Genomic DNA, 26,108 nt, shown 5'->3' on the forward strand with positions numbered 1-26,108 from the left:
CTGTTCTCTATAATTTTATACTATATAATGCCACCTGGTAAAATAGCATTTAAGGATCTTGACATATATTCAATATTAAAGCTCTCTACTAAGTAAAATGGCTTAGTATAATGCGTATTTATAATATAGTGTTCTAGAATTGCAGCATCACCTTACTGGAAAATTTTTCTACCCAGATGAACTCTTTTTCAAAATCTCCTATTCCTTTAAAAATAGATTTCTCATTTTTGGCTTATTCCATTGATGCTACTGGAACTTCAGAAGCACAAAATTTCCTATATATATGGATGGGTAATCCTAAAATAAAGTTTTTAGAATCATTATTCATAAAATTGGTACCTAGCACAGGATCACACAAATTATCAACTGAAGCCAGAATTTTCCTATCTCCTTGCTCAGTGGAAGAGTTGTTAGTGTTTTTACAGTGTAAAAACCATTAAGGGATCCTCATGAACCAACCATCCCCATGTCAAAAAATGCCTTGAATAAAAAGACATAGTATATTTTAATTTTCTTCATAAAATACAATTTTGTAAACTTTCCCAAAATATGGAGGAAAGAATACATCAAGTTCCCTTTATTTACCTTCAGCTTCAACAGATAATATCACATCAAAACAGAGTATAATTATTTTCCTTAATTTTAAATATGAAGAATTATTTCTTTACATTTTGACTTTTTAGAGTGTATGATCCACGAAGCTTTTATATAGTTGTGGAAAACCCATAGAAATACTTACACACATGCACACCCAGGTGGAAATAGTATGTGCCAGTAATCCTTCAGTATAGTAAATGGGGGAATGGAATAAACATATACATTTTTTCATTTGTAAGAGGTGCACACAAGAGAATGTCCGATTTGTTTATGGATTATTCTATAATGAAGCCATCTGTAACAAAGAACAAAAACAGTCAAGGATGGGGAAGGTATAACTCAAGTGGTAGAATGCATGCTTAACATGCATTAACTTCCTCCAAAAATAAATAAACCTAATTATCCCCCACCAAAATGGATCACTTATTGTTAATATAGTCATTTAAGCCATGTTACAATAATATATCTGATGGAAAGCATACTTGTCAAATAACAATATGATATCCTTTTTTTTAAATTGAAGTATAGTTAGTTACATGTCAATTTCTGATGGACAGCATAATGTCCCTGAAGTATAGTATGTTACAATGTACCAATTTCTGGTGGACAGCAAAGTCATGCATATACATATATGTATACACACACATAATATTCATTTTCATATTCTTTTTCATTAAACTTATTGCTATCCCAAGATATTGAATACAGTTCCCTGTGCTATATAGAATACTTTTTTTTTATATATTTTAATGTATAGTGGTTAACATTTGCAAATCTCAAACTCCAAAATTCAACCCTTCCCACCCCCTTTCCTGGGTAACCGTAAGATTGTTTACTATGTTTGTGAGGCTGTTTCTTTTGTAGCTGAGTTCATTAGTTCCCTTTTTTTTTTTTAAGATTCCACATATTAGTGATATCATATGGTATTTTTCTTTGTCTTTCTGGCTTACTTCACTTAGAATAATGATCTCTAGATCCATCCATGTTGATGCAAATGTCATTATTTTATTCTTTTTTATCACTGAGTAGTATTCCATTGTATAAATATACCACAACCTCTTTAAGTAGTCATCTGTCAATGGACATTTAGGTTGCTTCCATGTCTTGGCTATTGTATATAGTGCTGCTATGAACATTGAGGTGCATGCATCTTTTCAAATGAGAGTTCCCTCCAGTTATATATTCAGTAGTGAGATTGCTGGATCATATAAGTCTATTTTTAGTTTTTTGAGGAATATCCATACTGTTTTCCATAATGGCTGTACCAAACTATGTTCCAACCAGCAGTGTAGGAAGGTTCCCTTCTCTCCACACCCTTTCGAACATTTATCATATGTGGACTTTTTTTTTTAAGATTTTTTATTGATTTATAATCATTTTACAATGTTGTATCAAATTCCAGTGTAGAGCACAATTTTTCAGTTACATATGAACATATATATATTCATTGTCACCTTTTTTTCTCTGTGAGCTACCATAACATCTTCTGTATATTTCCCTGTGCTATACAGTATAATCTTGTTTATCTATTCTACAATTTTGAAATCCCGGTCTATCCCTTCCCACCTCCCACCCCCTTGGCAACCACAAGTTTGTATTCTATGTCTATGAGTCTATTTCTGTTTTGTATTTATGCTTTGTTTGTTTGTTTGTGTTTTTAGATTCCACACATGAGTGATCTCATATGGTATTTTTCTTTCTCTTTCTGGCTTACTTCACTTAGAATGACATTCTCTAGGAGCATCCATGTTGCTGCAAATGGCATTATGTTGTTCTTTTTATGGCTGAGTAGTATTCCATTGTATAAATATACCACCTCTTCTTTATCCAGTCATCTGTTGATGGACATTTAGGCTGTTTCCATGTCTTGGCTATTGTAAATAGTGCTGCTATGAACGCTGGGGTGCAGGTGTCACGTTGAAGTAGGGTTCCTTCTGGATATATGCCCAGGAGCGGGATTCCTGGGTGATATGGGAAGTCTGTTCCAAGTCTTTTGAGGAATCTCCATACTGTTTTCCACAGTGGCTGCACCAAACTGCATTCCCACCAGCAGTGAAGGAGGGATCCCTTTTCTCCACAGCCTTTCCAGCATTTGTCATTTGTGGATTTGTGAATGACGGCCATTCTGACTGGTGTGAGGTGATAACCTCATTGTAGTTTTGATTTGCATTTCTCTGAAAATTAGCAATATTGAGCATTTTTTCATATGCCTATTGGCCATTTGTATGTCTTCATTGGAGAATTGCTTGTTTAGGTCTTCTGCCCATTGTTGTATGGGGTTGTTTGGTTTTTGTTAAAAAGTTGTATGAGCTGTTTCTATATTCTGGAAATTAAGCTTTTGTCAGTCCATCATTTGCAAATTTTTTTTCCCATTCTGTAGGTTGTTGTTTTGCATATGGTTTCCTTTGCTATGCAAAAGCTTATTAGTTTAATTAGGTCTCATTTGTTTATTTTTGCTTTTTTCCCCTTTACTTTAGGAGATGGATACAAAAATACTGCTACAATTTATGTCAAAGAGTGTTCTGCCTATGTTTTCCTCAAGGAGTGTTATAAGAGCCCATCTTACATTTAGGTCTTCAATCCATTTTGAGTTTACTTTTGTATATTCTCTAATTTCATTCTTTTACATGTAGCTGTCCAGTTTTACCAGCATCACATACTGAAGAGACTGTCTCTTTTCCATTGTATATTCTTGCCACCTTTGTCATAGATTAATTCATCATAGTGTGTGGGCTTTTGATTCTGTTCCATTGATCTATGTGCCTGTTATTGTGTCAGTTTCATACTGTTTTGATTACTGTAGCTCTATAGGATAGGCTGAAGTCAGACAGCATGATTCCTCCAGCTCTGTTCTTCTTTCTCAAGATCGTTTTGGCTATTCAGGGTCTTTTGCGTTTCCATACAAATTTTAAAATTATTTGTTCTAGTTCTGTGAAAAATGCCATTGGTATTTTGATAGAGATTGCATTGAATGTATAGATTGCCTTGAGTACTATGGTCATTTTAACAATATTAATTATTCCATTCCAAGAACAGGGTATATCTTTACATCTGTGTTACCTTCAATTTCTTTCACCAGTGTCTTATAGTTTTCCAAGTACAGATCTTTTACCTCCTTAGATAAAAGGAGTTTTATTAGCATTGATTCCATCCTATTCAATAAGTTTATTAAGAACAATGTTAAAGACAAGTAATAGCTTATCAAATTTTCTTAATACTGCTACAGGAATAATACACATGTTAGGAAGAAGAATCAAAATTCAAGTTTCTTTATTAAATATATATAGAGACATATCTACTCCTATATATATATATATATATATATATATATATATACACATACAGATACATATATATATATGTATGTATATATATATGTGTGTGTGTGTATATAATATCTATGTTTGTCTTGCAGTCTCTTTTTAATTCCCTGTAGTGGGGATAGTTCTTCCATTGCCTCAGGTGAAACCTTGAGCAAGTACCATAAATTTTGTCATTTTTCTCTTAGAGAATAAGTCTATAAGTCCTTTTAGTTTATAAAATTAGTCTCACTTTACTAATTAAAATGACCAATCTTGGGTCAAAATCAAAATTCTGAACTTGATTCAAAGCTAAGTCTTTTGCTGCGCTGGTTTCAGCCTGCTCCAGGTAAGAAGCCAGAAATTGAATAAGGAAGCTGTGATTTACCTTCTTCTTTCTTTCCTCATTTAGGCTCTTCCACTTCCCATTCAGCTGTTATCTTCTTAACTTCTGTTTGTGACCCTTTCATGTTTTGAACTTGGAAAGAAAAGAGAAGAAGGAGAGAAGAAGGAAGAATCCTTCTGACTGGGTAAGTACAGACAGAGTGATCCTGCATTGTCATGCACTACGTTTGATATTGACTCATTGTTCCATGAGCATTTTACCATAGATAGGTCAGAAGGCCCCCCACACCCCTAGCAAAGGGATTCTGTCATCTGCTGTCCACTAAACAAGGGTGAAGATTTTCTATTTTGTTTGTTACTTGTTCTATTATTTTATTTTTACTGAAATATAGTTGATTTACAATATTGTTTAGTTTCAGGTGTATAGCATATTGATTCAATTATATATATATATATATATATATATATATATATATATTCTTTTTCATTATTGGCTATTACAAGATACTGAATATAGTTCCCTGGCTTAACAGTAGGACCTTACTGTTTATCAGTTTATACATAGTTGTTAGTATCTGAAAATCCTGAACTTCTAATTTATCCCTCCCATCATAAGTTTGTTTTCTATGTCTGTGAATCTATTTCTTATATCCTGTGTTACCTTCATTTTCTTTCCACTAAGGTTTTATGCCTCCCCATTAAATCTCCTTTGACAGGACTTGACAAACAACTTTTCTTTCATGTGAATGGCTCACATCAGATCCGTGAGAAATATTTATAACCCCTGTTGGGAGAATACTTTCAAATTCATGCCCCCACCAAGAGAAAAATGTCCACTGCTCTTTAGTTCCATGATAAAGTAGCTAGCCCACCTGTCTTTTACTCACCAGACCTTCCAGATAGGAGTAAAACACCAGTTTAGTATGTCAGCACACATATTAGCTGTCCAGGAATCCCATTAAACCACCCATCCCTGGGAATGATTCTCTGATCCTCCTCTCAGTATCAGCTCTTGATTCTTCAATAACCTTTATGTTTCCAAGGAGTCATCTTTGACTTTTCCTTTCTCAGTTTTTATTATCATACAGTTATAATATCCTGTTAGTTTTTCCTTACATATTGTTCTAGACTTGGGCTACTTTCCCTTATTTCCACAGCTTCCCAAATCATCCAATTTACCATCATCTCCTACTAAGATCTCCTAGCGTCAACTCAAAACCCTGACAGTTGCTCCTCATCTCCTATTCTGCTTTATTTTTCTCTATAACGTATTATCTATCTGTCTCTTGCCACTAGGATGTAAGCCCCATGACAGCAGGGACTTCATTTTGTTCACAAATTTCACCTAGCTAATAGTGCCTGGCACATAGTTGATCTCAGTTACTATTTTTTGAATGAATAACTGAACAAGTTTTAATTTTAATTATCAATAAGTAGTTATTACTTCTTGGTCAGTTTGATTAACCTTTTTGTGGAGTAGTCTTACTCTTATTTAAAGCTGTAAGAAATCATTTTGGTCAAGTCTGGCTAGTACAAATGTGTCCATTATTTTGTATCCATTTGAAGCAAGATAAACCCTTGTGGATATTCCACTATTTTAATGTAAACATTACTAGAGAGTATTTTATAATTAGTTTGTTCTAAGCAGTACCTAATAACGTAGATGGTTAGTAATGCTATTACGAGACATGGTTCTTTAATTCTAGGCATGTAATTCAAATGTAAGTTTAAAAAGTCTAAAAAGCATTATTTATTGTTTCATTGCCTCTTACTTAATAATTGTTCCTGAAATGGCATTACACAGCAAATATTTACTGAGTTCCTAATATACGTAAGGTCCTTTGTTAGGCACTTTGAGAAATTCTAAAATAAACAGAACATGTATGCTATCTCTAGCAGAAAGTCTGCAAATATGGACTGGAACTCATCTGAAAGATGTTTGTGTGTGTGGAAAGTGGTGACAGGGATGGGAGGGCAGTGGATGAGAGAAAAGAAATGCGGTTCAGATTTTTTCACAGTGGGATTGGTGACCCCAATAGTGAGCTTCCGTCACACTATTTACATTATTTGGCATGTTTATAAACAAGTCCTTTAATATTTATAGAAATAATACTGAAAGAAAAAAAAACCCATTTTGGTTTCTAGGCAAAAGTAGTTAAACACAGGATTTGTAGATACTACTTGTAGCTGTGTGCCAGTCTCCAGAACTGGCAGGTACCTTGGCATACTTTGCTTAAGAACAGTACGTAATAGTCACGGTCTGCCTATTCCATCTGTTGTCCACGAGAGAAAAAACCCATTGCGTGGAGTGATTAGGATTATCAGGTTACATGTTGGGGGTTTTCTGATGTTTTTCCATGATATCAAGAAATATAAAACAAATCAGCCTGAAAGAAAATGTGCTTAATTAGAACGAATGTAGTGGGCAGTCAAGTCTGAGATGTTGTTTAAATGCTGTTATTCTTGATGGGCCATCAAGTGCAGCTTGAAATGAGTAATAAGAATGGGAAAGACTCTGTTAAACCAGTGAGTGTTGGAAACAAGGTCGAAATTGAGTAAACAGCTGAAATAATTGAAACACCTAACAAAGTTGATTGGTTTTGGCTCAATAATTAGCATTAGTAGCAAAGGAGGATAATTTTGGAGGGGAAGGCATAATTAAAATATGCCAAAGAGTGAGATTAGCTAAGTTTAGTCTGGATATTTGGCTCTGAGGGTTTAGAAACGGGGCAAATCTTAGAAGCGCCAATAAAGAAGAGGCCTATTAAACTGCCATTATAAACTGACAAACATCATTTCATATTAAGGGAGTTAATTCTTAGATCACGTTTGGCTTTAAAGCTGGCTGCCTGTAAACATGTGCACCATTTTAAACAGCACGTCTGTGAAGCTTTTGTGGGAATGAACTTTGTCAGCTCCTGTGCTCTGCTCAGGAGGTTCATTACGCTCACTGATAGTGCTGCTTCTTCAGAAGAGTACCGTGTCTTTGTGCCTGGTAGGTCAGTCTGAAGTATTTCACTATGGTTTTTTTAAATCTGAAGAAAAAATAATCCTTTTTTATGATCTACTCAAATATACTTTTCTTCCTTGTTAAAAGTCTACAGGCAATAGAATTGAAGCACAACAAATTGAGAAATTACTTTGAAGTTGCACTATCATATATTGCTGTTTTGATAGACATAAGGATTTGCCTGAATCTAAAGATTTCTTAGTTTTATTTTTGCTTTTTCACTTTTGATTTTTGTACTACTTCTACAATTTTATGTAGTTATATGTATATTTATTTACATATATTAATGATTCTGATATTTAAAAGCATTTCTATTGAGTCTTTTTTAAAAATTTCACTAGTTTTTTCTTGTCACTTGATTTTTAAAATGAAATTTAAAAAATTTTATTAGGCAGAACAATGTATAATTATACATAGTTATCAATTATGTAATTATATATAATTCTCTATTTTAATATAAAAGTTAGTATATTGTGTGATCACATTGTTCTTCATTTTTGTTTAAATTTCATACAATGTGAATTACATACATATGTCCAATTCTACTGTGTACCTTAAAAATAAATAAATGCCTTTCAGTGTTTCTAACCATATCATTATTATTAGTCACTTACTCTTGTTTCTTACAAATCATATGCAATTACTTTTAACTATTAGCCATAATTCTTTAAAAAAAATGAAAGTTAAGTATTAAAATGAATGAAAAGAAATACTGAAAAAGTATGAAATTGAAGACCTACTAAAGTTAATGGTAATGCCAGGTTGTACAACCACCATATTAGTATCTAATTGCTGCTATAACAAATTACCACAAACTTAGTGACTTAAAGCTACACAAGTTTGTCTTAAAGCTCTGGGGGTTAGGAGTTCTAAATGAGTCAAATGGGGACAAACTGCAAACTGCATTCCTTCTGGAAGCTGTAAGGGGAAATCCCTTTTCTTATCTTTTCCAGTTTTCAGAGATCGCCTGTTCCTTGGCCCTTGGCCATCTTCCAGCAATTGTATCATCCCAATCTCTGCTTCTATTGTCACATCTCCTTCACTGACTCTAACCCTTCTGCCTTCCTCTTTTAAGAACCCATGTGATTACATTGGGCCCACCTAAGAATCCAATGTAATCTCTCCATCTCAAGATCTTTTAATTTAATCACATCTGCACAGCCCTCTTTATACCATGATATATACCCACAGGTTATGTGGATTAGCCCTGGACATCTTTGAAAGTGCATTACTCTCTGTAAGACAGTAACTAAAAGACTTGCTTATGTTGCTGGTGGATGTAACCAGTGTCTGGGTTCTTGGACCGTCCCAGAAAGAGTTCAGAAACAAGACGCAGAGGTTAAGAGAATAAAGTGAGGACTTATTAAGGGATAGATAGTACACTGTCAAGGGGAGAGCGGGCAGGCTCGGGTGAGCAGCTGCCCTGAGTTTCTTTGGCAGGTTGGTTACACAGTGTAAAAATGAATGGGTCGAATATTCACTGAGGAAGGAAGGGTTTGGGGTTGTATTCCCTGATTTTCACCCCAACTCCACGTTCCCAAAGGGAGGAGGGATTTTGTCCTTATTTAGTCTGGATTGGAAGTGTCATGGCATCTGTGCATGCTGGGTACTTCTAATCTGCAAAGCTAATTTTATTGAAATGAGGGCATAATGAGCAAAAGGTAACATTTGGACTCTGGAGATTCCTGCCTTTTCCCACCATTCTTTTATCAGCCTCCAGGCTGCTCATCACTCCAAAAGTTGTGACCCCTTATCATCCCAGAGGTTCCTGCTTTTCTTTCTCTTCCCAGGGACTCCTGGTGTTTATATTATGTGTGGTTCCCTGCATTGGGCCTGTGTCTCTCCTTTCTGACCAGTTTCTGCCATTTGGCCTGTGTCCCCCTTTCTCTGCTCATATCTAGCTACCTGCCTGCTCTAACACTTACAGTGACTAATCAGCTTGTAGGCTCATATTTTGTAAAACAAATTTCAGAGTCTGGCTGTTGACCTCACTGTATCTTTTTAACGAAATTTGGGCTCCTAACCTCTAGTCTTGTATTAATTCTGTTTGTTCTTGGCATCTTGTATTTTGAGGTCACCATGGCTAATCTTGCAGAAAGAGAAAGACACTGTCACCAAACAGTGAATCTGCACATAAACGTCACAATATAAATATGAAGGCATAGTTCTAAGTCTACTCAATGTTATAGGTCAAACAGACTCCAGAGGAGAGAAGAGAAGCCACGTGGTCATTGGCTTATTCATTGTGCTCCAATGTCCAATAGTGTGAATTTTGGCCCCCTAATTACTAGTCTCATTCAGAAATCCAAACATCTCTAATAGATTCCTATAACTAAACTGCCTTCGCTGGCACAACTTGGAAGAGTTAGTCATGAGTCTATGCTGGCCCTGAGGATCATGTTTACACATCATTACTTTAGTCCCAGAATATGCCAGGGCTGCCTACAGATGCTGCTGCGTGTGACCTCTCCTCAGAGAGAGAGGCTCACCACTGATGAAGGTGAAAGACAAATGGCAAAAGCTTTTGACAGTCCACATCCAAGGTACATTCTGAATGACAAGTATAATGCCTACTTCTTTCAGTTATTTTTACTTTTTCAAAAAGTCTACAGTTGCCCTGCAAAGCTGCAAAGAGATGAGAGCTCAAATCTTATAAATATATGAAGTTCAAAGGTCTTCTCTTGGAATAACTGGAAATGGTCATCTTAATTTACTATTTCATGGAGTGTGTCCACAGGAACTACAAGCTAAGGATCACTGAAGTCTGCGATGTGGGGAAGGGGAATTGTTATTTTTAAAAAGGTGTAAAATACTTCTGCAAATTTTACAAAAGTATGTAATTATGTTAAATATTGATAGAGCCTTTCTCAGAAGGGGTCTATAGATATGAGGAGCTGGGAAGCTTACATCCCATTAGTTTGACAATCGATTTGCCCCTGGATATTCAGTTCTCATTTACATAAAGTTAGCTCCTTGCTAAATTAATAGCCCTTTAACAGCACCTTCTATTATCTTCCTCATTTTTATTTTTTCTAGAGAATCCATCTATTACACCAGCGTTGCTCCATTGCCCGAGGGTACTATTCCTTCATTTTGTTACCAGCAGCAAAAGCAGATTCCTTGCTGCTGTTATCCCCCAAAATGCACGCCACAGTAATCATCAGCGCTCACTCAGAGAAATAAGCAAAAGGGTGATTTTCTTAAGCACTAAGATAACCAGTGTTCACTGACACAAGCTATTAGCCTCCCCTCCATAGCAAATACCTACAAGATATAATTTCATGCTGACATCAAAGGCACAGTTACTGACTGGGAGGCCTTTCAGTGTCTGAGTTTTTGAAATGATTGATTATTCTGCCTCTTTACCATCTTGTTCAAGAATTGGCCATAAATGAAGATCACATAAGGATCAATGCACCTTAATGTGATATGTTTTGAAGCAACCAATTTAGTATATGCTTAATTATATAGATGAACAAACTATTATATCACTACATTTTTCAAATTGGTGTCCTGTATGTTTTCATACATACTTCTATGATAAAATGTCTAGAAATTTGGGATAAAATTCAACAAGTACAGTTGTGCTTGTGAGATAACAAAAGAATTTCTTAAGAGCAAAAACAACAACAATAAACAAACAAACGAGACAACAGGGTTCCCTTTTTAACTGGATGGGTTCTTAGGTTTAAAAAGGGCTGAGAGAAGTTTACAATGAAAAGCAGCTAGGAAAGGAGTTGTGAGTTTTAAGAACAGATAAACTTTTTTCCGTGAATCTATAATTTAAGAAAAAGATTTCTGGTCTCCTTTAGGCCTTAATTTCCTCTCTTTTATCCTCCTATTTTATAATCCTGAAGGTCTTTAAATGTAGTAATGTTTATTATCACTCCTTGATTGCCATTCTGTGATTACTTTGTGGAAGTAGAAACCTCATTCCATTTAAAAGGCAATGGGGGATAGAGGAAAGTATATGTTAAGTAAGAAAGGAAAAAAAAAAAACCTGCTTCCTTCCCAACTCTCCATTCAGTGCTTCAGAACTGTGCAGAAGCAAACAGCAGTGATAATAAAATCTAGTGCATCTGATGTGTGGGAACATCAAATTAGGAAATGGAGATATCATTCAATTCTTAATACCCATGTTTGATTATCTGAAAATTGGGAATGAAAATACTTGCATTACCTAGCTCATAAAATTGTTTTTAACTTTTATACATCAAGGCAGAAAAATGTATGGGCGCTGAAAACTTTAACAGGCTATACAATGTCATAGTTGTAACTCTGCCAACATTTCCCTAATTCTGACATGCTACCCTGAAAGTTTTGTGGCTTTTGTCCATGATATCACAGGTCTACCCTATGCAAGACAAAAAGATACACCATTTTAGAAGAATATTTTTAATATGCTGTTGGACTCATATTTTTCATCTTGGAAAACACATTTTCGTCTAGAAATGCTTTTATTGAAAATAATGTTTTATTTTTTCTTAGTGATCATTCAAATTGAGTGTCTAAAAAATTCATCAGAGACCAGTTTTAAATGCTTGTCCTGCAGGTAATTCCATTTCTGGGAGAGATTTAAACACATATCTATTTAACAATTATTCTGTCTGATTCTGATAGATGTGATCTATGGGCAGGCTTTGAGTAACACTCTGAGTGGGAGAAACCATCTTAGTTAAGATTTAATTTTCCAATAGAAGCATGTAGGTGTGGGTTAGTGATGGCTGTGTCATCTTGTGCCAAGTGCATAGACCGTTTGTGTTCTTATGTGTTTCCAAAAAGTGCATGCAGAAGAGAGTAAAACTTTGTCCGTTAGAAGAACTTGATAGAAAACAAGAATCATGAAAGGGAGAGAAAAAAAGAAGAACAAAAGTCAAAGCATATTAATTGCATAACGACCCTTAGGGGACAGGGGTTATATAGGCTGTTCTGAATGTTACAAGATAACATTCTGAACATTAACAACCATATACGAACTCATTTCACAGTATATTTCTGAAAGAAAATATATATTAGTAATAAAATGTTCATGTTGATTACAAAACACAAAACTCCTTCTATTTATATGATTCTATTTTATAAAAATTTAGCATCTGGGACTCTGGGATACCTGGATTACAGCCCTGTCTCACAAATGAGCTAGGGTGAAGTACAGAGTCATGTAAAGGAGAAATCTAACTATCCTTGAGGTCACTAGTGACAACTCTAGAATCTCTTGGAAAATCAATGTGCCCGCAATAGGATGAGTAAAGAAGGTCTTTGTTATTTCATTAACTGTAGTTGGTATAATCTTATAGTTAGCAACAACTGATTTTTTTAACTTGGATAAAATTATGCTAATACTTATTTCTAGAAGTGTTGTAAGAGTGGTATGCAATCAGATGTAAGTGTATAAATCACCTTATATGAGTAAGCCACTGTACAATTTTAACATTTTTAACCCTTTATTATCATATGGGGGTAAAGTAAGCACATCTAAGAATCACAATAAAATGTGAATATTTTGTTTTATATGTTTTTTTCCTCCATACAATTTAGTTACTTCAACCTACTTCATAAAAGGTTAGGTTGTGTGATTGTAAATAATTTATTTTGTTTCAAATATCTTCTATAAATTGGATATTAGCAGTTTACTAAATTAAAATTATTTGTGTGGCTTCATGCAATTGTAAATTGTTTTCAACGAATTTGGGATGATAAATGGTAAGAAAAGATTAAGATTAGCAGTTGCTTTGTAACCCATCCTGCCTATCCAGGGGACACCAGGAATAAAAGAAGAAAGAAATGGTTAGGAAAAGTTCAATCTTCTTATTAATATACCAGTTAAACCCAGTGATATTGACCAGTAGAAAGATAATAGAAATTCATGATCTGTGGAATGATTTAAGTAAGGTACTTCTGGTTAGTCAAGGTTGTAGATGGTAGACAAACTTAAACTTTGAGCATTTATGGGGCATGATTTACTGAGAGTTAGTGTCAGCTAATGTAGTGAATGTATTTTATAACTTAAATAGCTTTCCTTGTGGAAGTGATTCCCTGCTTACACTGCTTAGAAATTTCATCTGTCAAGCTGGACCAGGATGTGTCCAGTATGACAAGAGAGAAAGTGGAGAGGTGCACTGGTGATCTCAGAGTTCTTTATGCTGTGTTGGCTAATCTGTGGGTGTTAACTGGGTCTTGGTTTATTCTGTATTAAATTCTCTATTTTCTTGTTCTCCTGAATATTTTCAACTCTATCCAACTATTTCACCATGAAGGGAAAAGGGGCATCTAATATGAAATACATTGGCTTTTCTCACCCTATGAATATGTGTATTAATGTTTCATTCTTTCTCATCTGACCACAGTATTTATTCATTTAGTCAGCCAAAAAAATTTGAGTCAGTTATTGTATTGGGAGTCAGAGTTACGATGGCAAAGAATACAGATTCTTTGCCTGACAGCATGGGATGATAGTCTAGTAAGCAAGACGTGTTAATGTAATACAATAATTTATAAATTATCCACAATTTGCTACTCTCTAACCTAATATAGGGAGTTAGGAGCATTTTCCTTAATGAAGTATCATCCAAAACAAGATCTGAATATTAGACAAAGAGGAAAGGAAGATGAAAAAGATGGCTACAGGCAGAGAGAACAGCACAGATGAAGACCCTGAGGACATGTAAGAGCTGAAGGAGGGTCGTGTGGCTGAAGCATAGGGTCTGGCATAGTGATGAGGTGGAGGGCTAGGCTGGAGCCAGGTAATGGAAGGATGTAGGCCATCTTCAAGGACTGTGGCCTTTCACTTAAGACAGACAGAACACCATGGAAGGGCATTTGCAGTTTTTAGATGAAACATCACCATCTTTTTCTCCAGATTCAAAACTTTACCTGTGTTTTTGTTTCCCTCCTCCTCCATTCAGGATCAGTCATCTCCTCTTGCACTTTTATCTCCAAATTCTGCTTGCCTGCCACCAACTTCCCCTCCCAAATATTCCCAGGCATACCTACACTGTAGAATTGTTTTCCTTCACTGTGTTTTAGTGTTTTTACAAACCATTTGCTGAGTACCATGTATTGTATCAGGCGTCAGACATACTGCCTGAAGTGTCCTCTGTGATTAAAGCTTCAGTCTATTTGTAATGAGCTTCTCACTCCACAGGATTATCAAGATCCAGCAATATGATTCTTCTTTTAGTCAGTATTTATTGGGTAACCACTGGGTGTGAAATGGGAAATATGGATGAGGTGAAAAACAGACAAGGTCAGTGCCCCTCGAAAACCTGAGAGGTGATGGCGGTTCAGGTAGAGGAGAGGGAATACAGATAAGAAAACAAGTAAATAAATATATGCTAATTGCATCCTGTAATACCTCCTGTAATAGTAGTTTTAAACTATAAAGTAGTTTAAATTTGTTCATTGGTTTATTCATTAATTCGATAAATGTCTGTATGGATTCGGCGCTGTGAGTTCACTGCATTCACTAGGAAACATCAGTGAGAGAGCGTCCTGTTCTTAAAGAGCTCACGTTCTCAGGGGGGCAAATACATTAACTGATAAGTTGCTCTACAGTGAGGCAGGTGGTAGAACAGAGGTGGGAGGGAGCCACCAGGGGAGAGACTCAATATACTTAAGACAGTTGAGGCAAAATTTCACAGAGTGGGTAAATCTAGGAAACTGAATTTTAAAATTAAAATGGGTTAAGGGCTACTAAAGATGGGCTGCAGTCTTTAATAGCTGAAAGATTAGCATGAATCCATGGGTAAATGAGGAACAGTTCAGCATGTGATCCAGCGAGACTGGTTCAGAGGCTGGGACAAAGAACGTATGAGTGGAAGGGAGACAGAGAGCTAATGGACACAAGAGAAATACTTATGACCTCACCTAGCCCTCTGTTCCAAATTAATGTTATTTATTATTAACTTTTATCAGGATTAAGGCATCAGCCTTAAATCAACTAGATTATTAAATTAACTGGATAAATTTATAGTATAATTAACTATCCCATTACCTTTCACAATGAAATCAAGCCTACAGTTCAACAACTAATTAAATAGGAGTAGTCTTTTCAGGGGAGACATAGCCACATTTTTCTTTATCCTTGAAGTTAATGAAACTTTCCATTCAACAAGATGCATTTCATCACCAAACTCAAATCCCCAGTGGGCAGTGAAATATTAGTATTTGAATATTTATGATGATGCTGAAGTATAGTCAGTGATTGTGTTTTCCATGATAAAGTAACAGTAAGAACAACCATTTCTTATGTACTAGAAGTCTGCTGCCTACTACCAGAACCCTTAGGGGAAAAATTCCATTAAAGCAAATCAAGTTAATAAACGTGCATCTAGCCACGCCATTGGCATTCATCATTCTAAAATTATAATATCATTCACTTTATAAGATAGAAATGCAGTTATTGTTATAGATCATCATCATAAGATCGATGTTGTGAGCTTCAAAAATCTGTGTCTCTTTCGGCTTCAAATTAATCTGCTACAGATTACTTCAGTGTATTAGTATGAAAATATGTCCATGAATATTCATTCATAAGCATCAACTTCTCAATTTAGACAGTTAGCTTTTTAGTATAGTTTCTTTCATTGTACTTGGCCACTCTCTGTATTACCTTGCATTTACACAGCAGCTTGCCTCTAAGGAATCTAAAGTACTGTGGTTTAATTGTCCAAAAGAAATGGTGTCAGGGTAGAGGAAAGGGAGGTAGAAAAATGTGTTTCCTGATTGTCTTGGGGAATTGGGAGATACTTAATTTTAATTCTGGCTATAAGCCCAGACAGTGAGGCTAAGCCTACACAAGTGAGGTTGTATTTGAGATTTCTAAATTTTGCCTGTACGTGGAGTCCTGTTTCAAGAAATTCACATTATTCTATCTAAGCCAGTGGCTCTCAACCTGGGGCAACGCTTCCGTTCTCTCTATTCACCCCACTGTGGGGAAATTTTGGCAATGTCCAGAGATATTGCAGGGTTAGGGAGGAAATGTGCTACTGGTAGCTTGTGGATAGAGGCCAAGGATGCTGCTAAAAATCCTGCAATGCAAAGAACAGCCCCCGAACAAAAGAATTATGAGACCCAAAATGTCAATAGTGCTGAGATTAGAAACTTAGTGCATATACACTCGATTTCTTTGATATTTACTTAAAGAATCTAACACCAAATAATAGTGGCAGGTGCTGAGTGTAAGTCTGATTTTAGTGAAATATTATTTGTAGCAGGGAGAATTTGCAGGCATGGTGTGACTTACACCCTTAATTCATCTAGAAAATAAAGTCAGTCTGGACCCTAGATTTCTGCCATGCCTCTAAGGTAATAAAGGAACGCTTTTCTAGTTCTCATTTTATCTGAAGTGTCTGAAACCCTTCCTACCTTTTTCTGGAGTCAGGCTTAGTTTCTAACTGATGTTCCCGGTGTTGACCCATACAGATACTAGGAGGGCCTCTCCTTTCCAGTGAAGTAGGTTGACTCCAATTATTTTCACTTTTCCCCGCAGATAAATCCAGTGCCTTCCTTAAAATGTCCAAAAAGTGAATTGCACTAAACTAAAGTTTCTATCGGAAAGAATATTAGCCCAACATACACACAGAGTAATCATTCAACTATTGAAATTTCTGTTTAACTTTTACTTTGTCACTGTTAGCAGAATTTACTAATCAGCCTGTTGATGTGGCTGAGAACACCTTAAATATTTTAGTACTCTAAATATAGCACAACAGTACAATATGATGCAACAATTTCATAAAGCACAATTTACATTTTTACTCATGCCCTTATCTTGCTGAGGTACTTTCCAGCTTCCTCAAAATTTCCCCACCCCTGGGGTTGGTGACATTCTATCACCATGATCACCAAAATGGGAAGTTTTTCAGAGTGCCAAGGGGCACATTAATAGTTCTTTGTCAATCAGATGTAAATCAGAAGTGTTTCTGGCATGCTGTGTCATTTGGTTATGCCAACTACAGATATCTCAAGTCATTTACCACTGGCATCTTTGAGATAATGCTTGATGATATCAGTTTCCTAAACTATGCTGGCCCACGTGCTGAGAGCTGAAAACAATTTCTGTTTTCAGTGGATGCCATTGGAGAATACACCAGGTACTCACCTTTTCCAAACATTATCATGGTTTCCTTTCCCTCTGGGTAGATATGGTATACTGGGTACTGCCAATGCCGTTACAGTCATCTGGAGTCCTCCTGAAGCCAAATCTGTACAATCAGGTGTTAAAACATGGAAATAAAATGTCTCCATTCCTATTATTATGACATTTGGATAGGGTGTATGTATATAAAATAGTTTCTGCTTTTGTCTTATCACCTTTAGATTTTTTCATGCAGTATACCACATAAATGTATACTGTAAATGTAAGTTCATGGATGGCTAGGCTAATAGTTAATTCTGATTGACACATAATATGCTTTCCCCTGCAAATATAAGCTTTTCTTTAGCTGATTAAGCTTATGGCCTATGAGTCCTCCTCCTGGAATGTTTCCCCTCCACCCCAAGAGTTTCTTTGATTCCATAAGCAAATAGGATTCCTACAGACTCATCCCACCAAACTGTGAACGTGTCCAGACTGGTTGATATCCCAGAGGTTCATACATTTTAGACTCAATCTAGGATTTATTACCATATTAAGGCCAAAAAAAAAAACCACTTCTGTATAATTTTTAAAGTAAAAGTAAAAATAAAGAAAGCAGCTTGCAAGCAATTTCTAATCATCCATAAGCAAAACATCTGGTTCCCATTGTGGCCAATTTTAATTTTTTTACATATTTAGTTCTTACTCACACACATGCTATTCCAGTCGTCTTGTATTTTGATTTCTTTGAAGCATAAAATTAACACTATGTTTATTTGGTCATTTTGCGTATCCATGTGTTATGAACTGAATTGTGTTGTCCTCAGATTCATATGTTGAAGTCCTCACCCCAATGTGCCTATATTTGGAGATGAGACCTTTAAGGAGAAAGGATATAGCCTATTTTTCTATATCACTTAGCACAATATCATCATCAGGGGACTGTCAGTTATTTTTTAAGAGAAGGATATTTTCTTGAATGTCAGTGACTCTTTGCCACACCATTTCTTTCATCATTTTGCCATGACTTTAAAATACCAAGTTAACCTAATAACTGGAGTACAGTATGTTATTTCCCATAAGGATAGCATTATTTATCTGATACGTTTATCTAAATTGACTTGTTCGATCAACCTTATGTACACTTTGCAATGTTTAAGGATTTTAAAATGGTTTTAGACAATTAACATTTTGGAATGCTGTTGGTTTCTGTTAGAAATGTCTCAAATGACTTAATGATATCTGCCTCACTGCTTAAATTTCTACTTACATATTCTTTGGTGTATATAGGTAGATCAGTGCTTAAAATCTAATGTATTCATCTAATTATTTCTTTTTAAAAGGAATACTCTGTGGGGAAGCTATGTAGCATGTGTATTAGATCTCCATTACCTTCCTCCAGGTACAGCATTTCTCACTAATGAGTGACTTAAGCTTAAGCTTTTGGACTGTAGCACTATATTGCTCTATGATAAGGCCAATTCATTTTTCTATGAGCACAAAGAGGGAGTGAACTGCTGTAAAATTCTTAAACAGCAGAGAAAATACCCTTTGCTATGCAGGTTGGGAAAGAGCAGAAGAAAGGAGAATGAAAAATAATCTCTCCTAGTGAGATGCCTAAAGCAAGTGATGAGGCTGTCCTGCTAATGAGCTCCTTAGAGGTGGCCAAACTGAAGCATATTAAAAATCAAGTCAGAAGCAAACCAATCTTAGGTCTTTGGCTAGAATTTCATTAAACCTTTCTGACAAGATGTGACAAATACGCCTCTGTTTGTAGCTGCGTAGACTTCAACCTCCCCAAGCTTAGGTATCAGAAAGAATAATAGAGCAATGATAATAATAGCTACCACTAATAAGATGCCTTCTAGATGCCAGTACTGTACCAGGCATGTTTATGGCATCATAACAGTAAATATTTTACCATCTCTAGGAAGTAGGGATAATAGTACTTAAAAGATTTTTTTAAGAGACAAAAAGAGAAGTTACTTGCTCTACAGTAGACTTAGGTAGAAATGCTAAGGTTTGAACCCACATCTGTATCTGAAGTGCTTTCCAATTAATAGATTAATACAGCTTCAATAAACATATATTGAGGACCATTATAATTGGGGCTCCAGTTGTACAATTCTGAATAAAGACCTTGTTTTCCAAAAGCAACTCTGGAGCAAACCTTATTTCTCTAAAACTGGTAAAGTTATATTTTAAGGAGGAAGAAATTTTCTAGTCCTCCCAAAATTACGAGAAACCTGAGGAATTCTCTGTGTGAAAAAACTGTACAGTTGACTGTTGAACAACATGGGTTTGAACTGTGCCAGTCCACTTATACATGGGTTTTTTTTTTCAGTAAGTTTTTTGGAGACTTTTTGGAGATTTGTGACAATTTGAAAAAACAAATGAACCATGTAGTCTAGAGATATCAAAAAAATTTAAGAAAAAGGTATGTCATGAATGTATAAAATATATATGATATTAGTGTGTTTTATCATTTACTACCATAAAATATACTCAAAACTATTATAAAATTTTTAAATTTATTAATTTAAACACTGACAGAGCATGTATGGCATTCACAGTAGAAAGATGTAAACAAGTGTAAAGATGCATTAAATCATAACTACATAAAATAAACTGTCGTACATACTAAACTACTGTGATAATTTTGTAGTCACCTCCTGTTGCTATTGCGACGAGCTCAAGTGTTACAAGTATCTGCCTAAAAATGCCCTGTGACGCTAATCATCTCCACCTGAGCAGTTTTTCTCTCCAGCAAACTGTGTTTCTCAGTAAAAAGTGATCTCTCATGGTTCTTGCGTGTTTTTCATTGTGTTTCATGCAAGACTGTAAACCTTGACTAACACCATGGGACTCTTACGAAGTTCCACTAGCGATGCTGGAAGTGCCCCCAAGAAGCAGAGGAAAGTCACGGCCTTGGAAGAAAAAGTTGAATCGCTTCCATGTGCTGCGATTGTGGTCTGCAATGCAGTTGCCCACCATTTCAAGATAGATGAAGCCGGCATAAGGACCACTGTAAAAGAAAGGAAAGTAATTTATGAAGCCATTGCTGCAGCCACACCAGCAGACGCTAGAATCTTGCACATTTTGCAAATACTTTTATCTCTTACTGAAAACACAGCTTGTACATGGGTGCAGGATGGCCATAGGAGAGGCATACCTATAGACTCTAATACTAGTTGAGAAAAGGTGAAATCATTATATGAGAACCTGAAGCAAAAGGAAGGTGAAGGATCTAAGCCTGGAGAACTTAATGACGGCAAAAGGTGGTGTGATAATTTTAGAAAAGGATTTGGCTTTAAAAATGACAAGGTAACAGGAGAAGCAGCGTCTGTCGACCAAGAAATAGCAGACAAGTTCCCAGACGCCATTTGGAAAATCATTGAGAAGAAAGGATATCTTCTCAAACAGGTTTTTAATGCAGATGAAAGTACACTGTTCTGGGGGGAAAATGCCACAAAGGACTTGTTAGTAAGGAAGAGAAGCAAATACCAGGATTGAAGGTAGGAAGGGATAGGTTAACTCTCCTGCTTTTTGCAAATGCTGTCAGGTTTATGATCAGGATGGCCCTTCTCTGTAAAGCTGCTAAGCCCCAGTCCTTGAAGGGAAGAGCTTAAAACCAACTGCCAGTGTTTTGGTTGTACAAGAAGAAGGCCTGGATGACGAAAACACTTTTTGTGGATTGGTCCCACTGATGCTTTGTCCCTGAAGTCAGGGAGTTCCTTGTCAGTAAGAGATCACCTTTTAAAGTTATTTGGATATTGGACAATGCCCTGGTCACCTAGAACCCCATGAGTTCAAATCAAAGGCATCAAAGTGGTCAACTTGCCCTCAAACTCAATGTCTCTAATTCAGACTCTAGATTGGAGAGTCTTAAGGACCTTTAAGACACGTTACACACAGTTCTCTATGGAAAGAATTGACAATGCCATGGGAGAGAACCTTGACGGAGAGGATATCCTAGAAATCTGGATGGATTACACCTTTGGAGATGTCATTGTTGTGATACAAAAAGCAGTGAAAGTCATGAAGCCTGAAACAATAAGTTCTTGCTGGCAAAAACTATATCCAGATGTTGTATATGACTTCACAGAATTTGCAAGAGAGCCAATCAAGAAAATCATGAAAGAGATTATAGATGTTGGGGGAAAAGGTCGGGGGTTAGGGGTTTCAAGATGTAGATCTTGGAGAAATTCAAGAACTAATAGACAATACACCATGGAATTAACAGGAGTGTGACCTGATGGAGATGAGTGCTTCCAGGACAAGCGCCAGATGATGAGGAAGAAGAAGCAGACGAAGCTGTGCCAGAAAACAGATTGACATTAGACAATCTGACAAAAGGGTTCCAGTTATTCAAGACCACTTTTGGCTTCTTTTATGACATGGACCCTTCTATGATAAGGCCACTGGAACTAAAAGCAAATGAAGGAAGAAGGATACTGGTATGGTATACAAACATTTTTAGATAAATGAAAAAGAAAAATAGTCATGTAGAAATACAGTGCATTTCTATTAAGTTACATCAGGTGTGTCTGCCTCTCCTGCCTCCCTTTCCACCTCCTCCACGTCTCCAGCCTCTGCCACTCCTGAGACAACAAGATGGACCCCTCCTCTTTCTCCTCCTCAGCCTACTCAATGTGAGGACAATGAGGAAGAAGACCTTTGTGATCCATTTCTGCTTAATAAATAGCAAATGATCATCATGCCATACAGTTAATACACTTATCTTTTGTGTATGCATGTGAGTGTCTCTATGTGAAAATTGAATAACTATGTCAAGAACTGTCTGAGATGTTTTTGTGTCATCACCGCCAAAGTATTCATCATGTAGAAAAAACTCTGTGCAAAACTTGTCCTGAAGTGGAGAGTCTATCCTTACATAGACATGAGGTGAGTGATTTTAATTATAATGTGTTAGTTTTCTTACTGTTTTGTAATTTTACTTTCAAAGAATTACATTATCATTACCATAGTGTATGCCTTCCCCTCCTTATAATTGGAGAAACTGTGTATCAAGCTATCATCACAGGTAAGTTTTTTTTTAATGTAACAATGTTTCCAATACTGTATTATGAATGTGGCTATAATACTGTATGCCACAAAAATTTTATGATTATTCATTAGTATATAGACTAGGCTACCATAAGTAATAGTATTGTTACCATATTGTTACCAAGTTACCATAAAGCATATTGCTGCTCCTTTGTTATCAGTGCATAAACTATTATACCTGTGAGTAAATATGAATTTCTTTCTTGTATTATCTTTTTATTTTTTATATCTAGTGTTAGTAATACGTATAAAATATCTACAGTGTTTTGTAGCATATAGGGAAATACTGATGTAGGTACTGACAGACAATTCATCTTGTAAACAGATGATGTAAACTTGCAGTCTTGATAAATACAATACAGTACTGTAAATGTGTTTTTTCTTAAGATTTTCTTAATAACATTTCTTTTCTCTAGTGTACTTATAAGAATTTAGTATATAATACATGTAACATGCAAAACATGTGTTAACCAATGGTTTTGTCATTGGTAAGATTTTTGGTAAAGAGTAGGCAGGTAGGCTGTTAGTAGTTACGTTTTTGGGGGATTCAGAAGTTATATGCAGATTTTCAACTGTGCAGGTGTGGACACCCCTAACCTCTGTGTTGTTCAATGTTCAAATATATATATATATATATATATATATATATATATATATATATGATTGGTTCCATTATTCTGAAGGATGTTATTGAAATACTAATAACTTTAGTATTAAATAAATTATTTATCAAGAGTGACTCATCATCTGTCAGTTTGATACCTGCTTTATTATTAGACTTGTAGGTCGTAGACCTGGCCGTCTCATAAGGAACTGCCAAAGGGAGATGCAATACTGTTAAAATTGTCTCAGTATAAAATCTAATTGTAACACGTAAGGCCCTTTAGAGTCTAGCCTCTGTCTTATTCTATAACCTTATTTCTATTCTCTCTCTACAAGCACCCTCTTATTCCTGCAGTACTGAACTACTTAGAGATCCTCAAATGTGCTGTGTCTTTATTGCTTTTTCATTGCTTCACGCCTTACTCAGTCTGCAGACTTGCTCCATAGTGAGCAATTCCCATACATCAGCCTGGATACATCCAGTACCCAGCCTGATCTAAAGACTTACCACTTCTAGAACATCTTTGACTCCTACACATTCTTTGTGCCATTTTTGTTTAATTTCCCTTTTTTAAGTTCCTGCAATACTTTTTGCATACTTCTGTCACATGGTACATAGGCTGCTGGGATCAGTTTTGTCTCCCCATTATGTAACTATGAGATCTGTAAGGTTAGCTTAACAAACTACAATAATAATAATATATAACAAACTATCTCAAAACTCAGTAGTCTACAGTGACATATATTCTTTTACCCAGAAGGAAAAAGAAGTGAGTGGTTGAACAAATATGTTCTCCACTAGGAGTTTATAAAATGTCCTATTGTTCAGCCAACAATTAATATGAGAGTTCATAAACTGTTGCTTATTTGGAAAAGGTAAAATCATTTTTAACTGTGGTTTTGACTTAAATGTTCTATTACATATACTTTTATTATTTTTATAATAATGGCAACCCTAATTATAATTAAGTAAATTTTATCAGCATGTTTTCTGTAATTATTAAATAATTGTTTTTCCTCCTTTCATCCATTATGTGGTAAATTGATTCTAGTGTCAAAACACAGTTAAGTTATTGGGGTAAGTCCACATTTATCAGCACACATTTTCTTTATATTGCTATAACTATTTTAGTTTGGACAAATGTAAAATGGCATGTATCCACCATTACAGTAGCATACAGAATAGTTTTATTTTCATAAAAATTCTCTGTACTTCCTATTTATTTGTCCCTCCCCTCATAATTTTGGCTACCACTGATCAAATTACTGTCCCCATAATTCTGCCTTTCCAGAATGTCATATCATTGGAATAAGACAGTATGTAGCCTTTTTAGATAATGCATTTACTTTGTAATACAAATTTAAATTTCCTCCATGTTTTTTTCATGGCTTGATAGCTCATTTCCTTTTAGCATGAATAATACTCAATTGGCCAATGTACCACAGTTTATTTATCCTTTCACCTGCTGAAGGACATTTTGTTTGCTTCTTAGTTTTGGCAACTATTAATAAAGCTGCTACAATATACATATGCAGGTGTGGTTTTCATAAATTTTCAATTTATGTGAATTAAATACCAAGAAACAAAGTTGTGGATAGTATGGTAAGAGTGTTTAGTTTCTATAAGAATCTTTCTTTCATAGTGGCTGTACCATTTTGCATTATCACAGACAATACATGAGAGTTCCTGTTGCTCCACATCTTCACCACTGTTTGGTGTCATCAGTGTTTTGAATTTTAGCTATTGTAATAGATATAGGCTGATATCTCCTCTTTGTTTTAATTTCCATTTAGACTATTGGCTTTTATATTTTTTGTTCATTGTACAGTTCTTATCTGGTTTTGAAGTAAGAATTATAAAAATTTTACAAAACAATTTGGAGAACATTTCTTTCTTTTTATTCTCTGGAAAAGTTAGAAAATGATTTTAATTATTTTAGATGTTTTTCTTCCAAATAAAATTTTGTTGGATAAATTTAATACAATCTAAATATTTTAATCATATTTGCTTTCTTAACTGGAAAGCTTGTAGATTTTCATTAATTTTAATTACTAATAGTTTTATTTTTATTCATCTCTACTTATTTTTGTTTTCTATTCATTCTGATTTATTTTTTGGAGAGGGCACATTTTTTTCTGCATAGCCTGTCACTTTAAAAGGATTGTTACATGTTAAGTAAATAAGTAAAACAAGGTGTAAAGTTTTGTGACATGGAAAAAATCATGAAATTCAAATTTCATTGATGCAGTTATAAGTCCAAAGCATTTTAAGTGCACATGTGATTGCCATAGTGGGACTTTCTGTTTTTATTTTTTGTAGCCACTTCATGCTCAGCATGTCAAAACAGAAAAGAAAAGTGAACTTCAAATATGTTGATTGATATTTAGACACAGTAGAGTGTGGATTATTATCAAATTAGATAGCAAAGCATTATGTTTATTATTCAATAACATTATAGTGTGCTAAATAAATAAAATACACATAAACATTATAACTCTAAGTACCCACCACAATATCTGCAACACAGGAAAGCAACAATCATAAATATCAGAAAATTTAAAATGAAATATTTCACCACAGCTGAATGAAAATGAGGCTGTAACCAAAGTAAGTTTCCAAATGGATCAGTTGTTGGTATCAGTATTTGGGACTGCCTATCTGTGTGAAAATCATTTTCAAATATGAAATTGGAAAAATCTCATTACAGATGAGCATTAACAGATGCACATTTGCAATCAGTCTGGGTGATAGAGAACACTAACTTTGAACTCTAATTAAGCAAAATAATCCCCCCAAATTTCAATTTTTCTCAATAGTAGATCTCTCGTTCTCTCTCTCTCTCTCTCACACACACACCCCCACCCCTGTACATCACATACACACAATCATTGTCAATCACTACTTAATTGGAACTTCATCAATTAAAACATTTGTGGAAATGTTTACTCTCTTGTTACATAGGCATCTACACAGTATCCTCTGCTTTGCCTCTCAGCCTACAAAGTCTAAAAGATTTCCTGTCTGGCTCTTCACTGAATAAGTTTACCAATACCTGTCTAAAGTACATAAAATATTACTTTCTGCCAAGCAATATTTTTGTGCTACCAA

At 35.3% G+C, this 26,108-nt stretch overlaps 1 long non-coding RNA gene across 7 annotated transcripts in view; it reads left to right on the forward strand.

Annotated features, from left to right (window-relative positions):
* LOC140700223 (uncharacterized) overlaps positions 1-26,108 on the forward strand; it is a 539,161-nt gene that overhangs the window by 424,502 nt on the left and 88,551 nt on the right. For all 7 annotated transcript variants that reach the window (XR_012078563.1, XR_012078562.1, XR_012078559.1 and 4 more), the window contains one exon: positions 4,309-4,426. This is a non-coding gene — a long non-coding RNA (uncharacterized lncRNA). The remainder of the gene's footprint in view (positions 1-4,308; positions 4,427-26,108) is intronic.

This window comes from Vicugna pacos, chromosome 12 (assembly GCF_048564905.1).
Source record: "Vicugna pacos chromosome 12, VicPac4, whole genome shotgun sequence".
In the NCBI taxonomy this organism is placed as follows: domain Eukaryota; kingdom Metazoa; phylum Chordata; class Mammalia; order Artiodactyla; family Camelidae; genus Vicugna; species Vicugna pacos.